This window comes from Equus quagga, chromosome 14 (genome assembly GCF_021613505.1).
Source record: "Equus quagga isolate Etosha38 chromosome 14, UCLA_HA_Equagga_1.0, whole genome shotgun sequence".
In the NCBI taxonomy this organism is placed as follows: domain Eukaryota; kingdom Metazoa; phylum Chordata; class Mammalia; order Perissodactyla; family Equidae; genus Equus; species Equus quagga.
This window is the reverse complement of record NC_060280.1, coordinates 65,063,217-65,075,249: the sequence shown is the minus strand read 5'-3', so window position 1 is coordinate 65,075,249 and position 12,033 is coordinate 65,063,217. Positions and strand designations below refer to the sequence as shown.

The following is a 12,033-nucleotide window of genomic DNA, read 5'->3' as shown; positions in this document are numbered from 1 at the left end:
CCAGCGCCGGCCTCCCGCGGGCCGGTGCCTGCCCGCATCGGCTACTACGAGATCGACCGCACCATCGGCAAGGGCAACTTCGCCGTGGTCAAGCGGGCCACGCACCTCGTCACCAAGGCCAAGGTAGGGGCGCGGTGGCGCCGGGCGGCCGCGGGGCTGCGCAGCGCGGGACGGCCCGCCGAGTGCCCCGGCGAGGGCAGGAGAGCCCGCGACCCCGGGGCTGAGGGGTTGGCGCGGTCAGCGGGGCTCCGGGCGGGCGAGAGCGTCGGGGACCCGGGGAGCGGGTCGGGGGCTGCGGGGGCCGGGAGGAGAGGGCGAGACGAGGAAGGGAGCCCCAGGGGACCGAGCGAGGGGAACTCCACGGCAGAGGGGCGCAGGGGGGCTGCTGACCCCCGGGACCTGCGGTGCCGGGGATGCGGAGGGGGTTCCCGGGGCCGTGCGGAGGGGCGTAGAAGGGGTGGTTGGAAAGAAGAGGTTTGGAACTCTCACGGAGCCAGGAGCCTTCTTGTAAGCTAAGAAGACTCTGGAACCAGCAATTAGGAAATCCTGAGGGAATGAGGGCAGGGGCATCGGAAACGTGGACCAGGAGGATGGGGGAAGACAAGGGTAAACCGGCAGCGCGGGGGTCGGGGGCAGTTAGGAGGGGAGCAAGGGCGGCTGGGGCATGTACCTGGGGTGTGTGGTGGGCGCAGGGACTGGGAGATATGAGGGACCTGGTACCTTATGACAGATACCTATCGGCACGATCGTCTAAGACTAATAGGTGGTGGGAATGGGAGCCCGAGGACTGACGAGATTATGGGAGGAGGCGATGGGGAAATGAGGCGGGGGGGGGGGGGGGGGGTTTTTTGTTTTTCTGCAGGAAGGGGCTCAGGGAACAAGAGGCCCCAGGGGGCCCCAGGTTTATGGTGGCGCTGGCTAGTGAGGGGTTAAAGAGTTTGGGAGAGCTGGATTGCTGGTTATTTTTGGTTCTTGGAGGGTCTGAAATTGTGGGCTTTATAGAACCCAGGGTGGGCTCTCAGTGGTGAGGGGAAAGCCTGGTGACTGAGGAGGTTCGTGAGGAACCCAGACGCTACGGGAAGATACACGCATTGGGCCCTTTGGCTCCCAAGGGATTTGTGGAGCTGTAGTAGTGAAATTGGCCAAGGTCAATTAGGAAGCCATAAATATATACATCAAAAATTCACTTTTTCAGGAAATGTGGGTAGCACTTCCCAGGAGCCTTCTTCATTGGGAGTTTTGGAATCTAAGGCATCAGGAGGAATCATTTGGTTTTGATAAGACCCACAAAGCCCATTTGTACTCCAAATTTCTTTCTTTGCTCCATCTCTCACTTGAATGAATACTTTCAATGTAGTCATTCATTATATTTAAAACTGCAGTTTGGGTTTCCTTCAGCTTAATGAAGAAGGCTTGTAGCTGTTGCTTCCTACCAAAGCCGCATCAGTTCCCCTCACCTCCTCAGCCTAGCCTCTGGTTATCATCACCTACCTTGTTTTTGCTTTTATGGCAATTACTTGTTTTCAGACACCAGTGACTTATTTAGGCCTTCTCTCCTGCTCACTTACAACCTGAAGTTCCCTTTTCCCTCCTTTCTGTGAAAGACTACAAGGGGCCCTTCTTACAGGGTGGCAGGGTGGGTGGCTGTGGAAAATTGATTGGTCAGTTTCACTTCCTCTGGGGGGCCCCCTTCAGCCTTTCTGTCAGTTTCCATCATTGGGCCTCAGGTCTGCAGGTCTGAGCTGAATGAGATACCAAAGTCCAGGGTTCCCTGATGTTATCCTGGGACCCTGGGGGTAGTAGACTGAGCTGAGACTCTGGGGCGTGTCCTCCCCCCTGAGTGTTTCTCATTGTTTACTGTTAGCCTAGCCAAAGTTATGTTTACAAACAACTCTAGTTGTTAGAGCTTTAGTCCTTGTTTTGGTATTTCCTTTTTTACCTCCCTGTCTTCTAAGTAATCACATTGCACTCCTGGGATTGTTTTGCTCTGACCTCTGGATGGTGGACTCCATGAACTTCATTGGTTGCCTGGTTTATGGTATCTATGATTTAAAGAATTTTGTATCCTCAAGCCCTTGGATACACCAAAATATTGATTAAAAAATCTGTGACAGACAGGGTTGAGTGTTTCTGTAAATGTAATTACAAACAGTTGATTCTTGGCTTTATATATAAAAGAGACATTTCTATCTTCAGTAGTCAGCAAAGCCAGTGGCTAATTATGGCTGGTCTGTCTGCTTTCTAATTTTCCAGTGTGTGTGTGTTTAGTTTTTCTCTAAGGCCGTGTGGTACCCTTTAGGACTGCAGCATTTTTAACATTGGCTTGTTTATAGACGGGTGTCACTGTTTATGTTGATTTTTATCTTTGATCATTTGTGGTTATGTGCAGTTATGCAATTCCTATGTATGGAAATATTCAGAATCTTGAATGAGACTGCAGTGGCTTGGACAATGAGTTGCATGTGTGACAGGACCACACCAGCACTCATTTGTGTTTCTGTAGCAGTGTGCAATTTCCTAGTTACAGTTACAAGCGCCCTATCTTTTGCTGCTTAAATTACTCTGACATGAGTGAAGCTTAATTCACAAGGAGTTGTCATGTGCTCTGGGTGAACGATGAGCATATTTTGGCCTGCTCCATGCTTATCTGAATCCACTTTGGAAGGGATTCGCGAATGCTGACAGCTTAGATGTGCCTAACAGCTGTTGACATACAGTAGGATGGCCTGCTAGGGCCATGGTTTGGTTATATAATGGCGAGGAGGGTGCCTAGGTCCTAGCAGCTGCAGGAGCTGCTGTTTCGGTACTCAGGTAGAGAGATGTTTCTCCCATGCACTGCAGCGTCTATCTTACTTCTGCAGTCAGGTCACTAGGAACTGGAGAGCTATTTATTTTCCATCTCTTTCTAGAATGTATCATTTTTTTGTTTCCTCTTTTAGAGGTATGTGATTTTATCTTTTCCCTTTTCTCCCTGTCGACCCCTGTATGGTCTGGGTCTTTCTTGTAACCATAGATAACTCAAGTAAATCAGATGATATCTGTGTTAGCTGAAGGAGATTAGGTAATAGGTGTTTTTCTGAACATCAGAGAAATATTTATGATCACATTTGCTTAACACACACTCCCCCTTCCAAGGACTAGGAGGCTGCTAAAGGAAACTTCATTTATTGCCTAAGCTACTGCACTCTGTCCAGCAATAAGTGGTGAAGCTGGCCCTTCCCCAAATTCTGTTCATTCTCAAACCTCCTAGAGTAGGACCCTGGGGTGAATAGAATCAGCGGAGAAGAGGAAATGTTTTCCTGTTTGGTTGTTGGTGACTTTTGCAGTACGGCATTCATGAGCTCAGACTTAATATTGGCAACACTGCAGTGCTTTGAGCGCCCTGCAGAGCGGTTAGCAGGAGAGCATATTCATCTGTGACATACTTTGGTTAGCAGCTACCCTGCCTGTCTTTGTCCCACCTCTTTGATTTCCTGTTTTTGGAGGAGCCCTTAGTCTGAGATTCTTTGGCTCTGTTCTTTTGGTAGGACACTATAAGGTATTAAAGAGATTAAAAAAAAAAAGATTTTCTGCTCTCAATTGCTTATAGTCTGTTACCTGTGCCTAATTATACTTTCACTGGTTAGATGCATGTATTTTGAGTACGAAGAGTAAACATATTTTGTATGCATTTTTTTAAGTATGTATGACTATAAAAGCCATTGGTCAAATACTTTTAAAGTGTATTTCAACAAATATATATCACTTGCCTGTGATCTATTGGTTTGTGGTAAGAGCTTGAGCTTTGGATAAGGCTGCCTGGGTTTGGATCCTCTGCTGCTTAACAGCTGGGTGATCTTGGGTCAATTATTTAACCACTCTGCACTTGGATTTCCTCATCTGTAAAATGAGATGACAATACTACTTACCTCACAAGATTGGCTGTTATGAAGATTAGATAAGATAATGTATGGGAAGCTCTTAGAACAGTGCCTGGCACGTAGTAGGCATATGGTAAATATTATCATCATCATTATCATCATCAGATGCAGTAGTACCAAAGGTGAGTAAGACATAGTCTGCCTTTCTTGCTTTTTTCCCCTTTGGAACAGTTCATGAATGCATATGCCGTTTGTTTTGTGTAGGTAGATGTCATTGGGATGATATGCTTTAAGGGTAAAAAAAATAGTTTGCTATTGCTTCAGGTGTCACTTGGAGAGAGTTGGGTTTAACTCTGGTGGACTAGGGGCTGATTTCATGAAATTGGCATTTTAAAACATACTTTTCCATGAGTTAAGCTTTTTAAACAGTTATGAGACGTCGAGTGAAGACTGACTAACACTGGCTTGTATTTGGGCTGCCTCGAGTGTTCACTGTGTTTGTGTAACTGCTCTTTGTCATGTTGGTAATGGAACAGAGTTTGCTTGAATGCAGTGCTCTCTTCAGAGATTCACTTAAATTTGCTGGAGGATATGACGCAATATTCCTACAAGCTTAAGAACACGTTTGCGCTTGGGTGCGGAGTGTGCTACTTAGAAGGCCAAGGTCAGGATTCTTAACTTCAGATATTCCACAGAGAAAACATTCTGCCCCATGACACCATGCCAAATATTGACCAGCTAGGACACATCTGTGTGCCGTTTGGTTTAGTGCAAACTCGTTTCCATGAGAACAACTCAAAGTGGGCTAATGGTATTATTTTCACTTCTGAGGAAGAGTTCAGTGAATCGGATGAGATGATGCTTTGTGCTCATTAGAAGGCTGAAAACAAGATTCATTGGTAAATAGAAAAGAGAATTAGGTCAAGAAGAAATTGAAAGCAAGATTTACATTAGTTACATCTGAGGAGGATAGTTCCATCCCTAGATAATCTAGAAATGACTGTTGAAAGATGACTAACTTCACTTTGATATAGTTGTGATGAGGTTACTAACTTTGTTGAAACTTTGTGAAGAGCTAAGATTGATTTGCACTAGTCTCTCCAGAGTCAAAATACTAGGATTCCACTTCCAACATCGGAGTTGTTTATTTTAACATTCTGTCTTTGGTGCCAGCTCCCTAGAAAGTCATAGATCTGGCTCAAGCCAGAGGTGCCCAGACTAGTTATTTCTGTGCCAGAATTGCTGTTTTCATTTTCCATGTATCAAGCTGGCTAATGTTTTCTAGTTCATGGCATAAAAGAGAACAAAATGGGTGCTTTGAAAAGGAAAAGAAATGCTCTCTACTCACCAAAGCCTCTATAATTCTAGAAAACACCGAAACCTCTCTGCACAGAGATGGAACCTTTCCCTTACCTTATCCATTCATTCATTCAACACATTTTACTGAATCCAAATTTTGTGTCAGGTTCTATCCTGGGCTCTTGAGTATACCAATAAACAAGAGACAAAAAGCTCTTGCCTTCTTGGAGCTTGCTTTCTAACGAGAGAAGACAGACAAGAAACATGTAAACAAATAAATAACTTCATATAGTGATGGATACTATGAAGAAAATAAATGGGGTAGAGAGTGTTTAGGGAAGGGTGCTGCATCAGATAGAGTGGTCAGGGAAGGCCTTTCCAGGCTGGTGATATTTGAGCTGACACCTGAATGATAAGAAAGAGCCAGCTTGGGAAGATTTGGAAGACAGAATATTTAATGCAGAAGGAATGGCAAGTGCAAAGGTCCTGAGGTAGAAATGAGCTTGGTTTACTCAAATATTAGATCCAAGGTCATAGTGCCTGGAAGCTTAGTAAACAAGGGGGAGGATGGTAAGGGATGAGGTCAGAAAATTAGAAAGGGCCCAGATCATATAGGTCTTAGAGGCCATTTTATGGAATTGAGTATGAAATTGGGTATTGACATCAGGATATCTAAGCAAAGCATTGACATCATCTGATTTATGTTTTTAAAAACTCCTGCTGGTTGCTTTAGGTTAGGGGTAAAAAAGCTTTGTCTGATGTCTTTCTTCAGATATGGGAGGTGTTCAATTTTAAGGAGTTATACTCTTTCACACTATAAGAGAATGGCAAGCTTGATCAGCCAACAAATATTTGTTGATTTTTTGGGTACAAAAAAGATCTTAGAAATGTTCTGTTCCAACTTTTTCTTTTCCAGAGTCTAGAAAGATGAACTTAACGGAATTTAGAGTCTCGGGGGGCCAGCCCGGTGGCGCAGTGGTTAAGTTCGCACGTTTTGCTTCTTGGCGGCCTGGGGTTCGCCGGTTCAGATCCTGGGTGCAGACACGGCACTGCTTGGCAAGCCATGCTGTGGTAGGCGTCCCACATATAAAGTAGAGGAAGGTGGGCAGGGATGTTAGCTCAGGGCCAGTCTTCCTCAGCAAAAAGAGGAGGATTGGTAGTAGTTAGCTCAGGGCTAATCTTCCTAAAAAAAAAAGAAAAGAAAAAAAGAGAAAAAAGAATCTCAGGCTTTTAGGGGCTATTAAAGTAGTTTAGACCACTTATGCATTAGATTCATGGCTCTCTTTGGTAACACCCACCCCTCCCCCCACTTGCCTAGACTCCTTTAGCTAGTTAGTGGGGAGCTGGATTAGAATCCAGGCATCTCTTCTCCTGGTTAACTCTGCCCTGACTCCTCCATCACAGAAAACATTGCCCTCGCCCTCTGAGCACTTGACCTTTTATTAGAGAAACAAGATATATCTACTAATTAAAGTCTAAGATATTTATGCTCTCTCTTAAAACAAACTCCAAAAGTAAGATGTCATGATGAGAGGAAAACTTTCCAAGTAGGAGGAAGAGTAAATATACCAACACTGTGTTTCTCTTGTCCTTCCGCCTTGGTTTACTCCATCACGCCTGCCACTTACCAGCGTTCCTCCTTGCGCCCATGGCTTTTCTTTAAATCTTCTACTCAAATACTCCTAGGTGCTCCCTTGACGTGACTGAGGTGTCAAAAAAGTCTTTCAAAATACTAAGGAAGTAAAAAGGGAAAGAAATAAACACATACAAGGCAATGATCATAAACACAGTCTGCCTTAAATAGTTTTCTTTTGCCACTAGATCTAGCTCACTCCAGGGGAATAAGAGTAATTATCCTTTTGTTCTGTTGGGCTGGCTGGTCTATCTTTGAAGGTACCTTAGGTGGATTCCTCACTTACCAGATCACTACTAGTTTCCAGGGGGATGGTGCCATCTTGTGACTCATTAAGAGAACTGGTCACCAAGATACATACCTTGATGACACAGATGAGGGCCCAGAGAACCACTTATTTAGGGCTTCTCTTACGTGGTTCTAGTTTCTGGTCTAAGAGCTATGCCTCTTCCCCAGGTGAATGACCTCACTCATCAGGTGAGTCCCTGCCCCCTTCTAGTAGTGAGGAGCTTCGTCCCTTCTGGCATAATACATAATAGAGGACAGTCATAGTGTCCTGTGGATGACTCATAATACCCAGAGGACGAAAATTATATACATTGTTGTGGATTTTTGTCCTAATGTTATAAATAATTGTTAAATAAATGGCCTAGGCAATGTCTTTGAGAAGGCTCAGCAGTCTAGGGTGAATTAGCTTGAAAGGGCTTCTTTTGAATCTGTTCAGAATAAATTCCATCAGCCAGTACAAAACTGTTAGAGGAGTTGTGGTGACGTTATGTTCGAACATGCTTCTGTTTAGGAGGTGTGGGGTCTACTGTAGACGAGGAGTCTCTGGCCACTGATGAGTGTTTCATCTCAGAATTGAACTTGTTAGAGAGCTAGGGATCAGATTGCGAACGTGCAGCCTCCTTTCCCAGAAACTGAGGAGGAAGGAGAATCAAGCCTATCTTCTGTTTAAGCTTGTCTGTGTAGGCTGGGCTCACTCAGCTGGATACTTCTGGTCAGTTTTCTTAAACTGTACTCAAGTTTTGATTAGGAAGTTCTGAGAAATTATCAGATTTCTGCCTGGTTTCAACTCTAGTGCATGCTCACTAGCGGTGTGCTTTATTTCTCATTGCTTCTTCCAGAAGAATTGAATGTGCAAGTTGAGGTTAGCCAACCACATTTCTTGAGACTAAATTTTTTGGAGAAGAAATTTTTCATTCATTTCATCCATCCATCCATCCAATAAACTTTTAAAAAATTATCGTAAACTAGGAAGGGATGTTTGATACAAAATTCAAAAGGTACACTCTTGTGTATAGTGAGATTCTGCCTGCCATCCCAATACCTCAGCCACACAGTTTTTTAGTCTTGTTTTGTAGATTTTTTTTTGAGGAAGATTAGCCCTGAGCTGACTACTGCCAATCTTCCTCTTTTTGCTGAGGAAGACTGGCCCTGAGCTAACATCCCTGCCCATCTCCCTCTGCTTTATACGCGAGATGCCTACCACAGCAAGGTGTGCCAAGCGGTGCTATGTCTGCACCCAGGATCCGAACCACTGAACCCCGGGCCACCGAGAAGCGGAACGTGCAAACTTAACTGCTGCGCCATTGGGCCGGCCCTGGGATTTTCTTTTTCTTAGTCCCTGTAGATATTTATTAAGGGCTGCTCTGGGTCAGTCCAAATGCTAGATGCTGTTTATTTCTTGGCAGTGCTTTGACATGCTTGAAATTTCTAAAAATCATTTGACTTAAAAAAAAAAATTCTAACTTTTAATGTTTGTTAGAAGCACAGTGTGATGATTCGATGTGTGAGGCTGGGGTTTTCATCTGAGTTTGCTGCAGTGTTCCCAGCGCCTACTACAATACAGCGCTTGTAAATATTCATTTAGTGACTGAATGTAAGGATGAAAAAAATGGGAGTGAGTTTGTTTTTATTCTCTTAACACATCTTACAGTTTTACTCTTGAAATTTCCTGTCTCCGGTTAAGATAAAGAAAAGTAATTTTCTATCTTTTTCTCACAAATCTCTGGGTAAGGAGATTTCACAACCTTTCTGGGCAAGTGATTTTTTTTTGGCATGTCTCAAACTTAGATTATTAGGAAGTTCAGTGTATCTAAAGTAAATCCTGCCATTCAAATCCGAGTCCTTTACTTTAAATAGAAGGGTCGTTCCTATCCAGGCTCCCAGTGGGGTTCTTCCTTGAGAAGGCCCCACAGGCGTGGTCGATGTGGTCGGCCTGTGCCTCGTTTCCCCTCTTCTGCTTTGGAGCCTCTTTTCCTTCGCAGACCCACCAAGCTGTCTTGGGCTGCTGGCCCTTCCTGAAACAACTTCAAACTGTTTGTTGAGTTACTGCTTGTTCTTTTCTTTACACTAAATGATCTGCTTTCAAAACAAAAATAAAACAGCTTTCCTGTCACTCGCCCTTAATTTCAGTGGGTTACTTTTAATGGTTCTTACCTTTAATGGACTAATTCAACTAGTATTTGTTGTGTCTTGTGTATGTGAAAAGGAGTGACTACTGGTAGTAGAAGACAAGAAAATAAACTTTATTTTTGTCAGGGTAGACAAAGGGTTATGGTAAAGGAGCAGTTGAATGCTTGCAGCTTGAACCTGATAGAAGAGGAAGACGACATATGAAGTATAAACTCTCTCACTTCAACCCAATTGCTTATTAGTTGGCTCTCTTCTACCACCTTGCCCTGTTTTTTCTGATTGTAAAAGTAACTTGTGCTCATGGAAGAAATTTGGGAAAACTCAGAAAATTATAAAGAAGCATAAGGAAAAAAATCACGCATAATCCTGCAAGAGTTATTAATATTATAAAATACATAATTGAGATCATATTGATATACTGTTTTATTTCTGCCCCCTCTTACCACTATAAGCATTTCCCCATCATTAGAAACTATTTTAAACATCAATTTTAATGGATGTATATTTTTCCGTTATATGACTACTGTTGTTTTTTGAACCTTTTTCATAATTTAACAGTTTTTCACTGTTAGAAATTTGCTTATTGGCCATTTTTGTGGGTGAATCTTTGATGCATTTCTGAATTTTTGCTCAGGATGGAGTGTTGGAAGTGAAATCACTACGCCATAGGGTACCCATGTTTTTAAGACACCTGGTACATATATTGCCACCTTGCTTTCCAGAAAGGTTGTGCCAGGGCTGGCCTCCCCAGCAGTGTGTGAGAAGGCCTTCTTTCTTTGTCTTGTCTGTTTCTGCCTTTCTTGGCTTGGGAGCAGAGGGCTTTTAAGTCTCTGCTGCACCTCTAAGCCTAGGGTGATAGATATGGGACAGGTCGAACGACGGTTAGAGCAGCTGCCTCATCCTTCTCTCCCTGAACCAAACCTGGACAAGGAGAGAGAAGATTAAGTCTTTCAATTGTTTTTTATGAATTGTCATTCTCTCCTAATGTTTCACAAAGAGACATAAACCTAAACTGGAGAAATTGCTGAAGGAAAGAAGATAGGTTAATGAGAAATAGATTACCTGAACCTTTGATTTTTAAATAACTATTCTTTGGTAAACGTGAGTGAGAATTGCAGAGATTGATGAAGGTTGTAAATTTACTCCTCCCTGTTTGTAATGGTGAGAAGATGGTGAAGGAGATTGTCAGGGAGATAATCGTGTGAGTAGACATGGTGATGCCCAGCCCTGTTGGGTTTAGATTTGCTTTATGCACTGTACTGCAGGCGTATTAAAGTGATCGTCAAGGGTAATTGGGTCATATGGGATATTGTTCTTAGAATGTTTTGGGATTACTGCTGTTGCATTTTGGGCACCTGATGATATGCTCTTTTCTTTAGTCTCCAATAGAAGGCCTCTTACAGTAAATTTGGGTTATGATTTGCTTAGTTAATTCAGGGGAAAAAACAAATGAAGCTGGAAAATCAGAAATAAAGATGCATATATGCTTTTAATATTTTATTTTAATTTAAAACATACATATGCATTCATTCACTAATCTTTTTAAAAGTGTTTATTATGGAAAATTTCAAACATAGGCCAAAGTAGAAAGAATAGTATAATGAACCCCTGCTGACCTGTCGCCAGCTGAAGCAGTTATCACCTCGTGGTCAATCCTTCATCTGTACCCCTTTCAGCTTCCCGTTTCTCCCAACTTTATTTTTTATTTTTATTTTTTTCTTCTTTCCCCAAAGCCCCCCAGTACATAGTTGTATATTCTAGTCGTAGGTCCTTCTGGTCATGCGATGTGGGATGCCGCCTCAGCATGGCTTGATGAGTGGTGCTAGGTCTGTGCCAGTAATCGGTGAAACCCTGGGCTGCCGAAGTGGAGCCTGTAAACTTAACCATTCCGCCATGCGGCTGGCCCGTCTTCCTACCTTATTTTGACGCTAATCCCGGAATCCTGTCATTTCATCCGTGAATATTTTGGTGTGTATTTCTAAGTAGACGAGGATTCATTTTCAAAAAAACATAACCACAGTACCATTATCCTACCTAAAAACAATTAACAATAATTCCTTAATGTCATTAAATATCAGATCACTGTTAAAATTTCCCTGATTGTCATATATATATTTCTTTTTTATAGCCACTTATTTGTTTGAATCAGAGTCTAAAGTCCATAAGTTATAATTGATTGATGTCTCTTAAGTGTTTTTTTAAAACATTTATTTGTTTTATTCTATAGGATTCGCTTCCTTTTCTCTTTCTTTGCAATTTAAGAAACACATTTGCTAATCTTTTGACATAGAGCCAGGGTGTTTCTTTGTGTATTGATGCCCTGCTTGGGGTTTCTTCATCTTGTTTGCATTAAACATACCCATTGTTCGTCATCTATGATTTCCAGTTTTGTTTTGCTTTTTAAAAGAAAAGTAGGAATTTAAAGGCATTTTTGAAGCAATATGAGTACAAAAGCCCCCTTGAGTTTTATGGTTTCTCACCCAATCTTTTAACACCTGTCTCATCCACATCTGATTAGACTTTACCAAGTCTTTTCAAGTATTCAGCTTAGTTTTCATAGAAACATGTCTTTCTTTTCTCTTTGATTTCTCATCAGTTTACATGTCTAATTAAATTACGTAACTATAATAACAAGAGCAAGTGGTATGAATAGGTTTGGGAAAAAACCAATTAATTCTTGGTAAGCATGGAACTTCATGGGTGGAAGCAGAAGTGTCCCGGAGTAAGAGTCTAGCCGTTAACTGGGGCCAGTGTGTGTGCTGGGGCGCCAGTTGTTTTACAGAGAGAAGGGGGAGCAGTGATGATGTTACAGAGAGAAGGGGG

General features: G+C 42.7%; 1 protein-coding gene across 3 annotated transcripts in view; it reads left to right on the top strand.

The window, feature by feature from the left end:
* Positions 1-7: 7 nt before the first annotated feature.
* The window catches only part of SIK3 (SIK family kinase 3), a 239,746-nt gene continuing 227,720 nt past the window's right edge, over positions 8-12,033 (top strand). For all 3 annotated transcript variants that reach the window (XM_046684959.1, XM_046684958.1, XM_046684956.1), the window contains exon 1: positions 8-123. The gene's annotated coding sequence lies outside the window, so the exon portion shown is untranslated. The remainder of the gene's footprint in view (positions 124-12,033) is intronic.